The sequence below is a fragment of the Anas platyrhynchos genome, chromosome 1, assembly GCF_047663525.1.
Source record: "Anas platyrhynchos isolate ZD024472 breed Pekin duck chromosome 1, IASCAAS_PekinDuck_T2T, whole genome shotgun sequence".
Taxonomy (NCBI): Eukaryota; Metazoa; Chordata; class Aves; order Anseriformes; family Anatidae; genus Anas; species Anas platyrhynchos.
The window spans coordinates 168,959,127-168,973,669 of NC_092587.1; positions in this window are offsets into that span (position 1 = coordinate 168,959,127).

A 14,543-nucleotide genomic window follows, 5' to 3' on the forward strand; every position below is an offset into this window, starting at 1 on the left:
GGTATCTTTGCACTGCATTATTATTATTGTTGTTGTTATTATTATTAATTTCTAGGGAACCTCAGATACTCAACGCATTAACTAAAGAGACAAATAAATTAACTATATAAACTGCTTTGGTCTTCCACACTAGGATAATGTGTCAAATGGGCTTTTAAGTGTCATGTGTCTGAGGCACAAAGTCTGAATAAAAGAGTTCTAGAGTTTATTGCAGTGAGGTAGTATTATTTACTAAATGCAGTTTTTACACTGAAACACACTGAAAAGAAAACTTGATGACAAATACCACATGTTCACTATTTTCTACCTATAAAAAGTATTAATAGTTATCTACAGAAAGATTCAAATTAACAAGTACATCTATTTCAAAGAAATTTCTTGCCTGAACATGTTCAATATACATGCTAACTACTCCTTTTCTTAAAATCCATTCTATTTCTGTGATATCTGTTTAAGTTAAATGCCACTTGTTGACAGTAAAAAGAAGCATTACAACAAATGATACCAAATTTCTAGCACATTTAAAACTCTATTTTTCATTTTTCCGGTGCAAATTACAATAGTCTTTAAAAAATGAATTCTTTGCTATATATTTAAAATGTTCCTTTTCTGAAATTAAGGTTCATATGGCTCACATTCTTGAAATTGAAGAAGGCTGTGGAGTTAAAAGCCCACATCTGAAAAGTATTAATTAAAGTAGTAAATATTCAAAATATAATCAACATTTTGGACCTCATCAAGAAACCAGGATGAACTCAATCCTGGAAACAGGGTAAAATTATTGCTTTTGAGATGTCTCTATCAGAAATAAAGATGAAATTTGTCATCCCCTAGGGCCAGGTCATTTGCCTGCAGACCTAGCTGAAATCTTCAAGTTATATTGAAGATGAATACCATGAATAACACCATCATCAGTAGTGGAGGATCACATTCAAATGTTTAATGGATGAAACATAAAATGGTAAAACATAAACTTAGGACAAAAATAGGATCTGGTTGAATAAAAAAAAAAGCTACTCAACACTCAGTAAATTGTTTTAAAAACATTTTAAAATGTGCTTACTATATCACACTTCTTTTTGTTGTTATTGTTTTGTTGTCATTTTTGTTTTGTTTTGTTTTGTTTTCTGGCATGTGGCCCATCTTAGCTCCCTCTCTCTAAATGTTTAAATGGATTACTGTGCAAGTTTACAGAATTATCAGAACAATATAAAAATTATCTTGTAGCAGAATTAAAAAACAAACAAACAAACAAAAAATAACTTACAGCTGTACTGATTTGGACTTCAAATTACCCAGTACTACGTGCCTAAGCAGCCCTGTATTACATTCAATGTTTACTCATAAAAAATGGTATTCTGTGTCAGTAGTCAGGATTTTAGTAGCTTTAGAAGGGAGAATGTTCTTCTTTTGAATGTCTCACTTTCTTTTCCATCTGCAGCCTGGTCTCCTGAATGTAAATCAAAAGAGCAGATGTGTAATTTGGGAATGTCACTAAACCTAAATACTGAGTATGTTTTGTGTTGGCACACAGTTTATGTAGATACCTACAGTTTTCCTGGCCTCTGCTTCTAAAATCATTTGCCAATTATATGGTTTACCCTTTGAGCAAACAGATACTTTATCACTTGAATGCTGGTTAATGTGAGCCAAATAGAAATAAAATGTATAGAAAGCAAAATTGTCTATGTAAGTATACATGTATTATTAATACACTGCAAAGATGACATGGAGAAAAAGAAAAAAAAAAAAAAAGTCAAGCCCTCTAAGCTTTCTGCTTTTGGAACAATGCTTCTAACTTCTGCTAGTATATTTCATCAAAGAAAGAAAAAAAAAAAGTTTGGAGCAAAAAGACCTTAAAAAATCCTTCCATCTTTCCTGTCAGTGTGTGGTGGTTTTATTTGGGTGGACAGCCAAGCTCAACTATAACCATTCTCTCACTCCCCCTCCTCAAATGGAAAGGGGGAGAAAATATGATGGAAAGGGCTCAAAGTCTGAGATAAGGACAGCTCAACAATTATCATGACAGGCAAAACAGAATCAGAGTAGGGAGTAGAGATAGCAAGGTTTATTGCCTATTACTAGCTGGAGAGGTTTATTGCCTATTACTAGCTATAGAAGTGAGAAACAAAGGACAGAAACTAAAAACACCTTCCCCCATCTACCGTCTTCCACCTCCTCCCCCCGAGTGGTGCAGGGAAATGGAGAAACGGGGGTTGAGGTCAGTCTGTAGCACTTTGTCTCCACCGCTTCTTCTCAGTCATTCTCTTCCCCTGCTCCAACATGGGATTCCTCCCATAGTATGCAGTCCTTCCTGAACTGATACTGTGGGCTTCCCACAGGCAGCAGCTGTTCAAGAAATGGACCATGCTCTTAATCATATGGTCTGAATTTTTGGGTAGACCTGTGTGGTGCCAGGAATTGAACTAGATGATCCTTGTGGGTCCCTTCCAACTCAGGATATTCTATGATACTATGAACTGCTCCAGTATGGACGACGGGGTCCAATCTGGGTCCCCCATGGGCAGTAGCTCATGCCAGGTCAACTGCTCCTGAGTGGTTTCCTCTCCATGGTCTCAGAATCTGCTCTGGCACAGGTTCTCTACAGGCTGAAGCCGCCTTCTGTGCAGATCCACCTGCTCCACTGTTGTCTCCTCCACGGGCTGCAGCATGGTACACCTCCACTCCTCCATGGTACACCTTGGGCTGTAGGGGGACAGCCTGCTCTACCATGGGCCTCTCAACAGGCCACAGGGGAACTTCTGTTCCAGCACCTGGAGCAACTCCTCCCCCTCTGTCTTCACTGACCTTGGTGTCTGTAAGGCTATTTCTCATCCCCCTCTGTCTCACAGCTGCTGTTCTCCAACATTTTTTTTTTTCCCTTTTTTAAATCTGCTCTCGAAGAGGTGCAAACAACATTGCTTATTGGCTCAGCTCTGGCCAGAAGTGGATCCCTTATCTAACATGGGGCAGCTTCTGGATTCTTCTTACAGAAGCCACCCCTACAGTCCTCCGATAACCAAACCTTGCTACGTAAAACCACTACACTGTAAGAACTTTTCCAACTCTCTCTCTCTTCCTTCCTTCCTTCCTTCCTTCCTTCCTTCCTTCCTTCCTTCCTTCCTTCCTTCCTTCCTTCCTTCCTTCCTTCCTTCCTTCCTTCCTTCCTTCCTTCCTTCCTTCCTTCCTTCCTTCCTTCCTTCCTTCCTTCCTTCCTTCCTTCCTTCCTTCCTTCCTTCCTTCCTTCCTTCCTTCCTTCCTTCCTTCCTTTCTTTCTTCCTTTATTCCAGGTGGAGGGGAAGTAAGAGGAATTTGGATGACTAATGAATACACTACCAGGGTGTGGAAAATTATGCTCCAGAATTTTAAGCAATGCAAAGCAGAGGTGAATTTTTAAGAGAGAAAGGTTTAAGTGGGAGATAGAAAGAACAGATAAATGTGTAGAACTGATTGGAAGGCATGATACCAGAAAACAAATAACAAGACATTGATTTTGGTGTTTATGTGGAAATTACTAGGTAAAGTAATGAAATTCTTAAGGAAGAGAAGGTGTGAAGGTAGACATGCCACATTTTAATGTCACTTTAAGTGGTGCAGATACACATTTTTTTCCCAAAGTATAGTTGTAGATTAAATTTGCCTTAAATATTATACTAACCATTTATTTCTTTGTGTTACAAGCACCTTTTCAGATGTATTTATTTATTTACTTGTTATTTTTGAGAATAATACTGACTACAATTCCACTTTGAGAACTAATATGTTCTTAAAGCTTGCAAAAATTAGTGTAGGTTTGAAAGAATGAAGTTTACATTCTTCTTTAGCAATATACACAAACAATTTCAGGTTGTGTTATTATTTATCTGATTTCTATCCTAAAACTAAATCAAATATGAACACTCATTCTTCTTGTCAATAGTTTAATTGAACATAAGTTTTGTACATACTTTGCCAAGTAGCTTTTACATACATAGTCTTAAACAATACACTATAAGTTGCAAAGCATAAAGGATATCCGTGTCTACTGAGTGCATAGGATAAGAATTCTGTCTGCCAAGCCTTATCTTTCCACCTTTGCCTCTTTGAAGGTGAATATAGAAAACAAGTGGAGAAATCATCAAGATTCTGAGATGGAAATAGAAATAATGTCATATTAGAGCTGTTGGAATATTCAAAGATAATGCAGCTGGATAGAATTAATTGCTGTACTTCAGTATTTATGGTAGTTAAAGAGAGTTGTAAAGAGGATCCAGAGGTGAAGTGAACAAAAAGAGAGGTGAGCATAGGACAAGAGACACAGGTTATTTAATATCTCTACAAAACCCAAGATTTAATGAAAGAAAAAAGATAGAATTGAAAAGGAAACAGATTTCAGATGTCATGACTGGTAAAGGTAGAATTGCTTGTTGGAGATGTTTGTTGAGATAGTTTGGACACCTATGTTTATCATCTCCATTACCATCTGCTGTTGTTAGGACAATATACAAAGTGAGTTCAAATTAACTGGAATCTTCATGACATGTTATGTTTCTTGCTTGTATCATCAGTCATTTACCCACTGAGCTCCTTTTCTTAGTGTTTTTTTTTTTGTTGTTGTTTTTTTTTTTTTCTTTTCACCCTACTCAATGGTATTTACTTGAAAAATGACATTTACTTATGAAGTGACACTCTTGTCACCCTCAAGTGACAAGTGACATTTCCATGGTACACTGTGCAAATATTTGGCCAAGATTTGCTGGACCAATTAGAAGTAACAAAGTTAAAACACATAACAGATGCTGATTTTCTTGTTACTCTGACTATTGTTTTGAAAAAAAAAATGGCACAGACTTTTTAAATTTTTCTCCATTTTTTTTTTCCCAGCAGTATTAAAAAGCTTGCTCAACAGCAACATAAATACTTTCACCTTCATTAAATTGGCTTTGCAGATTGCTGATGAGGGAGGCTGCATGTCATCTCTTGAAAGATGAGCTGCTCTGAAAAAAATCAAAACCATTACAGAACAGTCATGAATCAATCAAAGAACTGGATGTACCAGCTTGCATGTATAAAACTGACCTTACAAAAATCTTTTCTATACTGTCATACTGTTCAAAAAGCCCAATCATTCCTTTACTTAACCACTGCATTCATTTTTTTTTCTATTAAAAATTACATTTTGAAGGAAATCCTGGGCCTACTGAAATACTCTAATATTAAACTCTCAGTTTTCCTTTCTAGTAATAAAAATATTCTAAAGAAATAGATTAATGAATGAATCAATATGTTTATTACATCAGATGACCTTCAAAAAGTGTATGCCATATGTTCTTTTAAATTTATGCATTTCCTTATTCATTGCAGAAATAAGAAATAGTTAATTTGTCCTTGGAAAAAGATTTTATCAATAAAAGTCCCATGATTTTGGCTGATTTTTTCCTTCCTTCCTTCCTTCCTTCCTTCCTTCCTTCCTTCCTTCCTTCCTTCCTTCCTTCCTTCCTTCCTTCCTTCCTTCCTTCCTTCCTTCCTTCCTTCCTTCCTTCCTTCCTTCCTTCCTTCCTTCCTTCCTTCCTTCCTTCCTTCCTTCCTTCCTTCCTTCCTTCCTTCCTTCCTTCCTTCCCTTTCTCCGTCTCCCTTTCCCCCCCAGCTTCTTTCATTTCTAAATAATTTAAAGGTCCTGGCAAGCACCATCTTTGACAAGTCAGTATGATTATTTCTAGAGTGCTGTCAGGTTAGATAAGCTTTCTATCTTGTGTTAAAGCTTCAGTTGGAGTGTTTAACACAACCTTCTAGATTTTGACAGCACAGCACTAGGAATCTACTGACACATGGAGGGAGTACATCTGGAAATTGAATCATTCATAAAACTTTTGGAATATGCCTCTGCAAGTTTCAGTATGTATTAACTCATGTTAAATGATAGTATAAGATTCCATAGCACAAAAACTTTACCATTTACTATATATATATATATATATATATATATATATATATATATATATACATACATACACACATATATATATATAGTACATATCTGCTGTACAAACACAGCCCCTGGGGAGTGACCAGGAGCACTGCAGAGGGAGCAAACAGGGCATGTTGTGAAAGTCAGGGTATGGTGTGTCAGTCAGGGCATGATAAAGCAGTTCATGCAGCTGTGCACACAGGGAGGGTGAGTGGGGCGGGGGGAGGGGGTTGCTGAAGCTTGGCCATCTCAACCAGGGAGCAGTGGTATCCACCCGGCAGAAGGCCACTGACTCTTGGAGCTCAGCACCCATAACAGCTGTTGCAGGCTCCCAGACAGAGGTCTGGGGGAACGTGCTGCCACCCAGGTATCAGCCTGATGGGTGTGCCCTAGTCTTAAGCCACTACTGGATGGCAGTAGAGAGCACAGTTGTGGGAAGTGTGCCTAGGTTGAAGAACTACTTTGCCTGGTGGGAGAGCTTCAGGAGTAGGTGGGCCAGCTGAGGAGCATTAGAGAGTCAGAGAAGGAAATTGACTGGTGGGGTAGTATTCTGCCATCCCTGAGACAGGCTTCTCAGCCAGCCACTACACAAGAAACAGAAGTTCCCCTATCCACTTGCCATCAGGCAGAGGGAGGGGACTTAAGAGACAGGGGGCAGTGTAAGCAGGTTCCTGTTCAGTGCAGCAGATGAACCCCTCCACTGCCTAACTCACCTTCCCAGGTGCCCCTACACAACAGACATGAGGCTCTGGAACTTGATGGGCAAGCAAATGATGATGTGGACAAAACACAGGGCAGGTCAACCTACGGCCCACAACACAACTCCCACCAACAAAAAAGTAGGGTTATTGTCATAGGGGACTCCCTTGTGAAGGGAAAAGAGAGCCCAATTTGACATCCAGACCTGACCCATAGGGAACTGTGCTGTCTCCCTGGAGCTTGGGCAAGAGACATCACTCAGAAAGTCACTCGCCTGGTATACCCCTCTGATTATTACCCTTTATTATTTTTTCATGTTGGCAATGATAAGATAACAAAGAGAAGTCCAAGAGCAATCAAAAGAAAATTTAGGGCTTTGGGGAGATTGGTTGAAGGATCAGATGCACAGGTAGTGTTTTCCTCCATCCTTCCAGTAGCAGGGATCAATACTGAAAGAAACAGGCAGACCCAGCAGATCAATACATAGCTCCAAGTCTGGTGCCACCAATGTAGCTTTGAGTTTCTTGATCATGGGAAGGTCTACATGACACCAAGACTACTGGCTCCTGATGGGTAACACCTTTCTCAGAGAGGGGAAAGGATTTTTGCCCAGGAGTTAGCAGGGCTGACTGTTTGGGGTTTAAACTAGATTGGAAGGGGAAAAGAGACAAAAACAGGCCCACCACTGTGTGCAGCTGTGGGACTGCACACCAAAAATTGAGGGACTGTGTGCTAGTGAGACCCTTTAATCTGCCCCATGAGGGGCTGTGTTCAGTGAAGCACATCTGAAATATTTCTATACAATCATGCAGCGTGAGAAACAAGCTAGAGGAGTTATAAGCCTTGGCCCAGTCCAGAGTTATGACACCACTGGCATAAGTGAGACTTGGTGGGAAGAGGTCTGTGGCTGATGCGTTCCAATGGTCTGTTACAGGCCACAGTTACTTCAGAAGGGGCAGTCAGGGCAGGGAAAGCAGGGGGGTGGTGTTCTATGTAACAGAGACACTGGACTATACCGAACTTGCAGTTGGTGACCATGCAGTTGAGAGCCTCTGGGTAAGGACCAAGGGACAAGCAAATAAAGGGGATTTTGTTGTTGGAGTCTACTATAGACCACCCAGGCATGATGATGACACTGATGAACTATTCTTTAATGATTGTTTTTATTTTTATTTTTTAGTGGTCCTTTGGAGCCTCAGGAATTGGACGCAATGATCCTTGTGGATCCCTTCCAACTCAGACATGTGATCTGATTATATATTATTATTATTATTATTAATTATTATTATTGTTGTTATTATTATATTGTTATGTATTATTATTGTTATTGTTATTTTGTAGTCATTTGGGAACCCAGGAGTTGGGCTTGTTTATTCTTGTGGGTCCCTTCCAACTCAGACATCCTATGATTCTATGATTCTATACAGAATTCTTGGACATCAGTAAAGGTCTCATCCCATAATAAACACCTGTATGTGGCAAGTGAAGGAAGTTCCAGATCCCCACAGACTATGATGACAGAACAGAAAGCTCACATGTCAATGTATGCATGTAGACTGATTTAGTTTAGTGGCTCACTTCAGTTGCATAGATATAAGTGTCTGGATGGCAAAAGGCCCCCACTGTGTTCTCAGTTTACTGGTGATGAATTGTACATAGGTTTCAGAAGTTCTTGTGACATATGCTCAGGTGGCCAAGGCCAACAGCATCCTGACTTGCATAAAAAACAGTGTGGCCAGCAGGGCTAGGGAGGTGATCGTCCCCCTGTACTCGGCTCTGGTGAGGCCGCACCTCGAGTACTGTGTTCAGTTTTGGGCCCCTCGCTACAAGAAAGACATCGAGGTGCGAGTCCAGAGAATGACAACAAAGCTGGCGAGGAGTCTGGAGAACAAGTCTTATGAGGAGTGTCTGAGGGAGCTGGGATTGTTCAGTCTGGAGAAGAGGAGGCTCAGAGGCCACCTTATCGCACTCTCCAGGTACCTTAAAGGAGGCTGTAGCGAGGTGGGGGTTAGTCTATTCTCCCATGTGCCTGGTGACAGGATGAGGGGGAATAGTCTAAAGTTGCATCAGGGGAGGTTTAGGTTGGATATTAGGAAGAACTTATTTACCGAAAGGGTTGTTAGACATTGGAATGGGCTGACCAAGGAAGTGGTGGAGTCACCATCCCTGGAGGTCTTTAAAAGATGTTTAGATGTAAAGCTTAGGGATACATGTTAGTGGAGGCCTTGTTCGTGTTAGGTCAAAGGTTGGATTCATTGATCTTGGAGGTATCTTCCAACCTAGATGTGATTCTGTGATATCTATCAGTCTAATGGGATATCTTGACTACTCCAGGATGTGACAATCACTCGTAGATACCTGTATTAAGGAAAAAAAAACAGTCTCATCTGATAATATAGATGAGGAAAAACAGATTTGCTGATATCATGGAGGCTAAGCTGCTATTCAAAGGGATCTCAACAGCTGATGATACTGTGAAGAGAAACCTCATGAAGTTCAACAAATGCGAGTGCTGTGTCCTTTGGGATGGAATATGAAACAGTACAAGCTGGGCACCACCTTTCTAGAAAGCAGTGTTGCAGGTTGTGATAGGCAGTAAACTGGACATGAGGAAACAGTGTATTGATGTAGCAAAGAAGGCCAAGGACACGCTGGTATGTATTAGAGTGTTACCAGTAAGTCCAATAAGTGATTGTTTTTCTCGGTTTGGCATCTGCGAAAACATATCTAGAACAGTGAACCCAATACAGATACACCACGACAATTAGTATCCTGAAGCATATGACATATGAGGATAGAAGAGAAGACTTATAGGGGATCCAACTGGTGTCCTCAATTGCTTGAAAATCAATTACAGAGAAAATAGAATCAGTCTTCAGAGCTGTACAGCAAAAGAACAGGAAACAGTGGACAAAGCTGCAGCAAGACACATATTAGGAAAAAAAATTACAATAAGAGCTGTCAAAATCTGGAACACATTACTGAAAAAGTGTGAGGAATATTTATTTTTCCAAATACTCAGAACTCAACTGGACAAGATCTTGAGAGACATGCTGAAACTACAGAGTCAAATCTAGCTAAGGAGGTACCTAAATCAGGTGACATTCACAGGTCCATTATGAGTAAAATTATTCAATTGGTCTACAATTACTGAATCCTATATTGTATCACACAGAATCACAGAATCACAGAATCACAGAATTTCTAGGTTGGAAGAGACCTCAAGGTCATCGAGTCCAACCTCTAACCTAACACTAACAGTCCCCACTAAACCATATCCCTAAGCTCTACATCTAAACGTCTTTTAAAGACTTCCAGGGATGGTGACTCCACCACCTCCCTGGGCAGCCTGTTCCAGTGCCTAACAACCGTTTCAGTAAAGAAGTTCTTCCTAACATCTAACCTAAAACTCCCCTGGCGCAACTTAAGCCCATTCCCCCTCGTCCTGTCACCAGGCACGTGGGAGAACAGACCAACCCCCACCTCACTACAGCCTCCTTTAAGGTATCTGTAGAGTGCGATAAGGTCGCCCCTGAGCCTCCTCTTCTCCAGGCTGAACAATCCCAGCTCCCTCAGCCACTCCTCATAGGACTTGTTCTCCAGACCCCTCACCAGCTTCGTCGCCCTTCTCTGGACCCGCTCAAGCACCTCGATGTCCTTCTTGTAGCGAGGGGCCCAAAACTGAACACAGTACTCGAGGTGCGGCCTCACCAGAGCCGAGTACAGGGGGACGATCACCTCCCTAGCCCTGCTGGTCACACTGCTTCTTCTACAAGCCAGGATGCCGTTGGCCTTCTTGGCCACCTGAGCACACTGCTGGCTCATATCCAGCTGACTGTCCACCATCACTCCCAGGTCCTTCTCTGCCTGGCAGCTCTCCAACCACTCATCTCCCAGCCTGTAGCTCTGCTTGGGGTTATTCTGCCCCAGGTGCAGGACCCGGCACTTGGCCTTGTTGAACTTCATGCAGTTGACCTCAGCCCATCGGTCCAGCCTATCCAGATCCTCCTGCAGACCCTTCCTACCGTCGAGCAGATCGACACACGCACCTAACTTGGTGTCATCTGCAAACTTACTGAGGGTGCACTCAATGCCCTCGTCCAGATCATTGATGAAGATATTAAAGAGGACCAGCCCCAGCACTGAGCCCTGGGGGACGCCACTAGTGACTGGCCTCCAACTGGACTTGACTCCATTCACCACGACTCTTTGGGCCCGGCTATCCAGCCAGTTTCTAACCCAACAAAGCGTGCACCAGTCCAAGCCAAGAGCAGACAGTTTCTTGAGGAGAATGCTGTGGGAGACGGTGTCAAAAGCCTTGCTGAAGTCAAGGTAGACCACATCCACAGCCTTTCCCTCATCCACCCAGCGCGTCACTTGGTCATAGAAGGAGATCAGGTTCATCAAGCAGGACCTGCCTTTCATAAACCCATGCTGACTGGGCCTGATCACCTGCTTGCCCTGCAAGTACCGCGTGATGACACTCAAGATAATCTGCTCCATTAGCTTCCCTGGCACTAAAGTCAAACTGACAGGCCTGTAGTTCCCTGAGTCTGCCCTCCGGCCCTTCTTGTAGATGGGCGTCACGTTTGCTAGCCACCAGTCAACTGGGACCTCCCCCGGCAGTCAGGACTGCTGATAAATGATGGTAAGTGGCTTGGCCAACTCCTCCACCAGTTCTCTCAGTACCCTTGGGTCGATCCCATCCAGCCCCATTGACTTGCACACATCCAAGTGCCGGAGCAGGTCGCCAACCATTTCTTCATGAATAGTGAAGGCCACATTCTGCTCCCCATCCCCTTCCACCAGCTCAGGGTACTGGGTATCCAGAGAACAACCGGTATTGCCGCTAAAGACTGAGGCAAAGAAGGCATTGAGCACCTCCGCCTTTTCCTCATCTCTTGTAACTAAGTTTCCCCCTGCATCCAGTAGAGGATGGAGATTCTCCTTAGTCCTCCGTTTTGCACTGATGTATTTGTAAAAAAAATTTTGTTGTCTTTAACGGCAGTAGCCAGATTGAGCTCCAGATGAGCTTTGGCCTTCCTAATTTTGTCCCTGCACAGCCTCACAACATCCTTATAGCTCTCCTCAGTGGCCCACCCTTTTTTCCAAAGATTATAACCCCCCTTTTTTCTCCTAAGCTCAAGTTGCAACTCTCTGTTAAGCCAGACCGGTCTTCTTCCCTGCTGGCTCATCTTTGGGCAAGTGGGGACAGACCGCTCCTGTGCCATTAGGATTTCCTTCTTGAAGAGCGCCCAGCCTTCCTGGACTCCTCTGCCCTTCAGAACCGCCTCCCAAGGGACTCTACCAACCCGTGTCCTGAGCAGCTCAGTCCTCCAGAAGTCCAATACAGCAGTTTTACTGGTCCCCTTCCTGGCCTCGCGAAGAATAGAGAACTCCACCATTTCGTGGTCACTCTGCCCAAGACAGCTTCTGACCACCACATCTCCCACCAGTCCTTCTCTGTTTGTGAAGAGAAGGTCTAGCGGGGCACCACCCCTGGTAGGCTCACTAACCAGCTGTGTCAGGAAGCTATCTTCCATGCTCTCCAGAAACCTCCTTGACTGCTTTCTCTGGGCTGTGTTGTGCTTCCAGGATATGTCAGGGAAGTTGAAGTCCCCCACGAGAACAAGCGCCGATGATTCTGCAACTTCTGTCAGCTGCCTGTAGAACTCCTCATCTGTCTCCTCATCCTGGTTCGGCAGTCTATAACAGACCCCGACCAGGAGGCTAGCCTTGTTGGCCTTCCCACCGATCCTAACCCAAAGGGACTCAACTTTGTCATTCCCAGCCTTGAGTTCCACAACATCAAAACACTCTCTAATATAGAAAACCACACCAGCATTCCTTCTGTGCTGCTTGTCCCTTCTGAAGAGCCTATAGCCAGTCATTGCAGCACTCCAGTCATGAGAGTGGTCCCACCACATCTCTGATGGCAACCAAGTCATAGCCTGCCTGCTGCACGATGGCTTCCAGCTCCTCCTGTTTGTTACCCATGCTTTGTGCATTGGTGTAGATGCACTTCAGCTGGGCCATTGCCTTATCCCCCAGCCTTGCCATTGTTCCCCCTGGCACAGCTCCAACAAGCCTTGTTTCAGCCCCATCCCCCTTCTTACCTAGTTTAAAGCCCTGTCAATGAGCCCCGCCAGCTCCTGGCCCAGGATCCGTTTTCCCCTTAGAGATAGGGACCCATCTGTGGCCATCAGGCCGGGTGCCAAGTAAAGCGCCCCATGGTCGAAAAACCCAAGATTTCTTCGTTGGCACCAGCCCCTGAGCCACGTGTTTAACAGGTGGGCTTTTCGTGTCCTCTCCATACCTCTCCCTGCCACCGCAGGGATGGATGAAAACACCACCTGTACTCCCGCTCCATCCACTAACCTCCCAGCCCCCTAAAGTCTCTTTTGATAGCCTTCAGGCTTCTCTCTTCAATGTTGTCACTGCCTGCCTGGACTATCAAAAGAGGATAATAATCAGAGGGGTGTACCAGGTTGGGAAGTAAACCCAGTCCTGAAAAGGACTTTTTGAAGTGTGACCCTTCATTCCTGTGCACAATGCTGCCAGAAGAAAACTGATTAAATTTTTCTTTCTGTTCTTCTCACGGGCAACTTACAGAAAGGTAAAGCACTCAGACCAACATTTTTCTTTAATATATATTTATATACAGACAGAACACCCTCTTGAATCTGTCTTGACCTGAACATTATATTGTTGGTGGGAAAACGCAGAGGAAAGACCAGAGCACTGGATTTTGTGCCTCCCTGTCCTCTTTTCCCTCTTTGTTTCACAATGAAAAGTAAAAAAAAATAATCCCCCCCCCCCCCCCCCCAAAAAAAAAATAATTCCTGCTTTCTTATCCTAGCAACCTTATACTTGTGATTAGGTGTATTATAAAAAACACCCTCTCATATATTTTCTGCCATCTTTATTTCAATAGCAACCAAAAAAAAAAAAAAAAGAAAAAAGAAAAAATATGTATTCTTCTGACTTTTGGTGAATATCACTGATCACTGGAAGACTTATTTTTGAGACTCCATTAAATCATTGAGTTACTGGCTTTCTACATTTTTATATTAAATCTGTAAGTCTCTGTAAATAAGACTTAACTTCACCTCCAGCATTGACAGATGGGAGCAGATTCCTGTATTTTACTCAGTTGTGTCTTAATGAGTAGATAGTCCTCTTTTATGTTCCAGTCACAGCAGTGGTATCCTCCCATGATTACGATAATCTCCTGAAGATAAGCCTTTTTTTTTTTTTTTTTTTTTTTTCTCTCTCAGTTTATTATAAAATGTTATTATCTTCACAAAGTTCAAGATGTTAATTATCAATAAACTTCATATTGATTGTTACTCAATCAATGGAATCAATGGGATCAAATTAATAGTTTTGTGAGAAATAAAGTTTTGTTTGTGCAGTGGAAAATTCCACTAATCTTGCATATTCAAAAGTGATTATGCAGGCACAGCAGTGGCATAACAATGACGAGTATATTAAGCAGATAAGGGGAAGGTCCCACATAAGAAGGATAGCTAAGAAAAATAAGATGAGTGGTGCAAAATCAATAAAATCAAAAACTCATGACCTTTGTAGTCATTAGAGAAGAAGGAAAAAAATAATATATATAAAAAAAAAAAAAAAAGGAAAATGAGAAATTAATAGTTGGCCAAATAAAACTGTATATCTGTATATATATCATATAGTAATAAATGTCAAGTAGTTTGTGAACCTGTAGTACTCAGCCAATGAGGAGATGGGAGGAATCCACTGTGAGGTAATAGGAAATATAATAAGTTATGATAAACTTTGCCGTGAGCTCCTGCTTGCAGGATGCTTGCCGTTGCAATCATGAATAAAAATGCTACTTCACTGAGATACTCTTCTAAGGCTATATTATTGA